This window comes from Tamandua tetradactyla, chromosome 9 (assembly GCF_023851605.1).
Source record: "Tamandua tetradactyla isolate mTamTet1 chromosome 9, mTamTet1.pri, whole genome shotgun sequence".
Lineage (NCBI taxonomy): Eukaryota > Metazoa > Chordata > Mammalia > Pilosa > Myrmecophagidae > Tamandua > Tamandua tetradactyla.
The window spans coordinates 36595273-36601747 of record NC_135335.1 but is presented as its reverse complement, the minus strand read 5'-3'; the positions used below and the strand labels follow the sequence as shown (position 1 = coordinate 36601747).

At 44.0% G+C, this 6475-nt stretch overlaps 1 protein-coding gene across 2 annotated transcripts in view; it reads left to right on the top strand.

The window, feature by feature from the left end:
* The first annotated feature begins 422 nt into the window (after positions 1-422).
* PPARG (peroxisome proliferator activated receptor gamma) overlaps positions 423-6475 on the top strand; it is a 121732-nt gene continuing 115679 nt past the window's right edge. The window contains exon 1 of one of the 2 annotated variants that reach the window (XM_077116512.1): positions 423-518. The gene's annotated coding sequence lies outside the window, so the exon portion shown is untranslated. Of the gene's footprint in view, positions 519-1422; positions 1530-6475 lie in introns of those variants that run through there. The other variant, XM_077116511.1, reaches the window with a different exon arrangement.

Here is a 6475-nt window from a genome sequence, read left to right as displayed (position 1 = left end):
ATCTCGCAGACCCCTGTGCGCGGGGCTGGAAACGCCGGCCCAGCTGCAGGGGCGGGCTCTGGAGTCCCCCACACTTAGGGGTGACCGTGGGCATCTTTCTGAGCCTCGGGTCCTTTCCTCCGTAAAATGGGAACATTTCAGGGCCGCCGCCCAGCGGTGGCTGAGGAGAAAAAATGAGACCAGGTAGCCGGCGCGGGGAAAGGGAGCCCGGATCGCTGGGGTGAGGGAACGCGGAGGAAAGGGGGTGGCCTCTGCGCCCGGGGGCCCGGGAGCTCCGCGCCCAGCCGCCCGCACTGGGGCCGGGGGGGCGGGGCCGGACCCCGGGGCGCGAGCGGGGCGCGGGCGGCGCACGGCTCCCGCCCCCGCCCCGCGCCCGCCCCCGGCCCGGGGCAGCCACGGGCAGGCGGGGCCCGGCCGCACTCGGAGCCGGAGCCCGAGCCCGAGCCTGAGGAGAAGCCGTCTGGGGCGCTCGGGCGGCCGCGGGGACACCGGGCGCCACGCCGCCGCTGCCGCCGCAGGTCAGAGTCAGGGCGCTCCGGCCGGAGCCGCGGGCGAGGGGATGCGCGGCGGAGGGGACGCGGAGGGAGGGGGAGGGGTCGCCGAGGACCCCAGGCTGAGGGGGACGGGGACCGACGGGGTCCCCGGGCTGTACAGGTCCCGAGGCTGAGAGGCGCGTCCTGACACCACGTCCGGGTCCCGAGCACCCCGGGCAGCGGCGCGCGAAGGCGGCGCGTGAAACGGAGACGGAAACCGGGGCCAGAGAGCTGGGCGCTCGGGGCCCGAGCAGACGCTCGCCGGGGTGGCCCGGGCTTCCCGGAGCAGCGTCCACCCCTTCCCGGGGGCGCCTGTGTGGGGGCTGCAGAGCGCGCGGGAGTCCCCGGAGAAGGTGCCGGGGAGTCGGGAGCCGCTCGACGGCGCCACGGGGCCGGGGAGTCCCGGGATTCGAAGCGCCGAATCCCGCGTGCGCTCCTCCTTTCGCCCAGGCGCCCACAGCACGGGACCGGCTCGGACGCCGCAAGCCAGGCGTCGTGGTGACAAGTGAAGGGAGGGCAGCGGTCGGGGTCACCTGGCCTGTGCGCCGTGAAGCGGGATGCTGGCCCTGGGCCTAGTGGAGGGGCCGGGCACGTGGGGCTGGATTCCAACCGGTTGCAGGGGATGGAGAATGCAGGCCCGATACCAGCACCCCAGGCGTTAGGAAAAGGTTAAGGCGCTGTCCTGTGGGCCCCTAAGTGCGCCGTGGGTGTCCGCGGCCTCTCTTTCAGTTTAATCCAAGTGGGTAGAGGTAGGCGAGGTTGACAGAATTCACTGGTCCCTCAGTGTTGGGGGTGGGAGGTGGGCGTGTGGTTGTGTGTGTGCTTTATAGGCTTTGGCATTTGGGGAGGAGCCAAAGGTAAGGAGGCAGAAATTGGGAGTAACCGATCTACTGCTTTTATATAAGGTCAGTTGTTAGGTACAGAAGTGTCCTTTACGTCTGCTGGGGATCAGAAGGCTGCATTTCTAAATTCTGCTTGTCAGCTTCCATTACTTAGGTGAGTCCACTCACTGTCATTGCGTTTGGTTGAAATATGTTGGCGATACATTCAAAACTCCCAGGACTGATGTTTTCTTATTGTTGTGCAGTGCTCTTGTTTTACTGGAAGAATCTAAGTCACTTGGGGCTGAGGCTGTCTGTTGGTAAAACAGTGTCAATTATCTTAGGAGAAATAGGGATAGAAGTCTGTCACGAAGAAGCTCAAGTTTTTCTTTTCCTTTCAAGAACAGGGACAAAAATGTAAAATTCAGGTAAAATGCAAAATGTAAACCACAGTCAGTGTAAAATGACTATTTGAAAACAAAACCAGACAAGATGATGAACTGGGTTGTATGAAGCCCAGTGCAAGAGAAACTCTTGATTTTGATGTACGTTTTAACTTCGATAGTTTTTTGCCATTCATGAAATAAATTTTCACGTGCGTCATCTCTTTTGCAGACCTCAGGTGTTCTTCCGTTCTTTTACAAGTTATCAATTGCAGATTGAAAGTGTATCTAACTTGGCTGTGCTAGGTGATTTAAAAATCCCTTCTGTTGTCAGTAAGGACCCACGTAGATAGATATTCACTGCTGCTACCCTCTTGAAAGAAATACCTTCCACTTTTATGCAAGTTTTACAGAAAACACTCATCATGCTACCAGATAGCATTGGGAGTGATACATATCACGTTTTAAAATAATCTTTGTGTTGTGTATTTTCAATCAGATTGATTCTTCATTCTGGAGTTAAATACGGGCCCCAAAGGCCCCCCAATTTTCATTTTAATATATGAAAATTTTCTAATGCCGCGTTATCTAAAAAATGATTTGCTACAAAACCATTCATTTTTGTCTGTATATTTCACATAACTTTTCTCCTTTATTTAAATGATATGATATTTGATATTTAACTCCCTGGCAATTATATCTTAATTTAAAAGATCTTAAAATCAGCTGATGACCATCTCAACTTTTGGCAACTGTTTAGAAGAGAAAAACAAACAAAAAAAAACCCACTGGTGATGCTTTTATTTTTAAATCAAAAACTGTTTTTCATACTTAGAAATTTGTTTTCTAACTTTTATAGTAACCACCATAAAACCATGAAAGTTATAACTGCTGTTGGCATTGGTGAAGTATAAAGTTCTGGAGAATTCCAGGCTTGAAGACTTTAGGGGCACTGTTTTCTCCTTCTTTTAAATTTGAAAGAATATAATTTTTTAGGAATTAAAACTGGAATGTCCTCCAGCATCCTATTATTTATTATATTTATTTACTTATATTTATATTATTATATTCAAGTACTCTTTGAAAATATTATGGATAATACTATTTTTAAATAATGTCACATACTATTTTCTTTGAAGGAACTAATTTCCTTATTGTTCATTGCTTTGTGTATTTCAGGACTACTTTTTAAAAAAATAATAAATTACTTTTTAACAATAATTCCTTCAAAATCCCTAGGACATTTAAAATGTATACAGGGTGAAAAGTACGATTTTAGGAATTAGAATCACATTACTGCCCATGACTAATTGCTTTCTTATCAGTAAGTTATACAAATATAAACATATTTTCTCTCTTCTGTAGTTCACTGAAAATAAGGGTATTTGTCACGAACTCTCATTATCAAGCTTAATTATGCTTCTCAAAGCCGTATGAAAGGTGCTATTGTGAAAACATATGAAAGTGTTAATAATACTAACATTTTGTTCAGTTTTCAAAATATGAATTGGTTCTTAGCTATAGGAGCTATTCATGACATATGGAAAAATGGTTAAAGTAGTAATTTCCAAATTTATATATTCTGGGCCACACTTTCACTCCTGTCACAGGATCTATATATGCCCAATGGATAGGATAGAAAATTTTAATCATTCTAATTTGTGGGTGTCCTTCTGCTGAGTTCAATTTCACGTGAGCTTGTGTATATCATATCTATCATAAGGTGTGGCAAACGTACTGGAAGAAGTTTTTGGCCTCATAGGCTTCCACTAAGTAAATATTAGTTGTAGAGGAGTTTTTAAAAAATCACTAGTAATGAAAACTTCAGTTGCTGGTCTGTAAGTATAAACACGTGCCCAACCCCCACCTCTTAAGAGCTGTTAAACTGAATTTCTAACTTGCTTTCCTTATTTTTCCTAGCAGCTCTCCACATAGGAGTGGCTCACCTCTTGAATGGTTCCTCACTCTCTCTTATGGCCCAAAAGCAAAGGGTAGCTATTTTAGTTGCTTACAAGTCCCTGGTGCAGATGTAATTTGACTCCACGAAAATAGAAGATCAAATACAAATCAACTCTCTCACAAGCATAGATACCCTAGCATATCATATATATAGCATATCATATATATAATAACATGCTAGATCCACATTTTCATTTGAAGATTATTTGAAATCTTCCTACAGGTTTCTTATTTTCTATCTGTACTTTTGCACATTACAGAGATAAATTTGGAGGAGGTGTATGGTATATGTTTTCAAGTTGTAATGTAATAAAAATGGCATTTTAAAATTTTTATTTATCCAAATTACTTAAGAATGGTTCTTGGAAGGATATTGGCTCAAATACAATTGGCCGCATTTGGGGGAAATCTTTTGTAGCTGTTAAGATAACTATCACCGATAATAGTGAATGCCTATATTATTTTATTAAAAAAAAAAAACAGGTTTTAGGAATCTTCATATTTTTCTTCAACAATAAATGCATATCAATATTATATACTGGACACTTAACTCAGAGAATGAATGTTTCCGTTTTTAACTGTTGTAATTATTTTGGCTTTCCCAGTAGCTCCCTAGAATAAGTCATCCTCTCTAACTCACTTATTTCCTCATATGAAATGGGAACATTATTGCAGCTTCCTTTGTATGATTTTAAGACTTTATCAGGAAACCTGCATATCTTAAATTATAGGACCTTGGCCCTGAAATTAATTGAGCTGCTATTTTAAAGAGAACTTTCATGGATTTTGTGACCTATCTAACTCTTTCACAAATGTCAGTAGTCCCCCCCAGTACTAATTTTGAAATCACTGTTAAGAATGAACTGAAAATATTGCTTGCCATATGGTGACCAACTTATAAAATGTCCCTGGGGGATATTTCATCATTATTCCCTTTAAAATTATGTTTTCTGTTCCCTGCTGTCTTTGGACAAAAATCTGCTTTAAAACTGTTTTTATTCCATCTTCATAAGTTCTTTGTAGACGCAACATGGAGTCAATATTGTATGTCTAAGGCGTGTGGAAGGCGTTTTTTATTTGATAGAGTTGTATTCTTTTTGTATTTTTCTGGTATACCCTGTGAATTTTTCACGTATGTTACCCAGCAGCAAGCTTATCGTATAATGAGGCCTATTTTTCCTTTAGATCAGAAGACAGTTTAGTGCTACACCAAATAGTAAAACACCAAATAGTAATTTGTACCTGCCATTAAAATCGGGTTCTCCTTGTAACAACAAGCAATAACCAAATAGTCTTTTAGTGCCTTGAAAAGTTAAAAAGCACCAATAATGCACCAGTTTGCTAGTGGAGAAGAATTGGGAAAGTACATAATTAACCAAGCATCATCTAAAAATACATTTTAAATCCTCCCAATGAATTGTTAAATAATGATTTTATTGTGAAGCTTCTGCTATGCCAGAGGATAAGGAACTTTGGACCAAATATGCCAAACCTAGCCAAGTGGCATTGTTTTTTTTTACATGGGCAGGCACCGGAAATCGAACCCAGGTCCTCTGGCATGGCAGGCAAGCATTTTTGCCTGCTGAGCCACCATGGCCCGCCTGCCAAGTGGCATTTTGAGAGCTAGTGGGATGGGGTGGGAAGGGCTTCTCTGTGAAGTGTTAAAATTGGGGGAAGAGGACAAACGACCGCTTCTCCCCTATTTAGGCCTGATGATGTGCATGGCAAATAATTACAGCAGTGCATGGCGAAGCAGTGTTCACAGGAGTGCAGGAGTGGGGAGCTACAGAGCCCACATGGGGGCATAACTAAAAGGTTGGGGACTTGGAAGGCAAAGAAAGGCTGGCACTGGTAGGTGGAGTGAGTGTCCCTCTGTGCGGGTGGATTTCCTCTGGGGTTGGGGAGAAGGAAGGAGCTTTAACTTCCACTCTCTCTGGAGTATGTTTGGGCTTTCTCAAAGTCACGGCTATGCCTTCTGCTCGTATCGGGGACGGGACATTTTCAACTTGGAAAGCTCATCAGACAAAATGCAATGAGTTTCTTTTCTCTATTTGTAATTTCTTAGATATTAAAGAAAGACACAAAATCCCTAATGCATGCACCATGAATCAATTAGAAGAGAGATTTGAAACATTAAACAATTGGGATTGAAGCCAGCCTGTAAAATGGTTTGGTTCAATGGCAATTTGATTCTGTATCTGTTTTGAAAACATTTTTATGATACTTCATTGATTTTAGACAATAAATTCATTTCTAGTATAAAATTATTTACTCAAAAAAAAAAACACACTTTAAACTGTGGACTCAACTCAGGGAATTATGATATGTGAATAGGTCTTATTGAGACAAATGCTCTGACCCTCCAAGCAGAGTTCAGATTAGCGTGAAACTGTGCAAGAAGTCCTTTAGCACAGATAAGGAGAAGGTAGACGCAAGGGAGGTGGAGAAGCATGGAAATACCCTGAGTAGGAGTACGACTCCCACAGTCAGCAGCTTAAATAGTCCTAAAATATAAGGCGGTCTCAAAGAATTTATCCTGACCCTCGGTGACGGCTGAGAATTTTAGAGTAGCTTTATGCTCTGAAGTTGCCCCTTTGCATTACTATTCTCTTGGGCTCTGCAGGTCACTCTGAATGGAAGGAAGATGCATACTCTTTTGTCCTTTCTGCTCAAAAAATGAATTCTCCTTTATAGCGAGGGCAATAGGGAAACGTAACTGCAGGCCACTTCAGTGCAAGAATGCTGAAAGAACACTGGAACCTTGTCCCCACCCCACCAG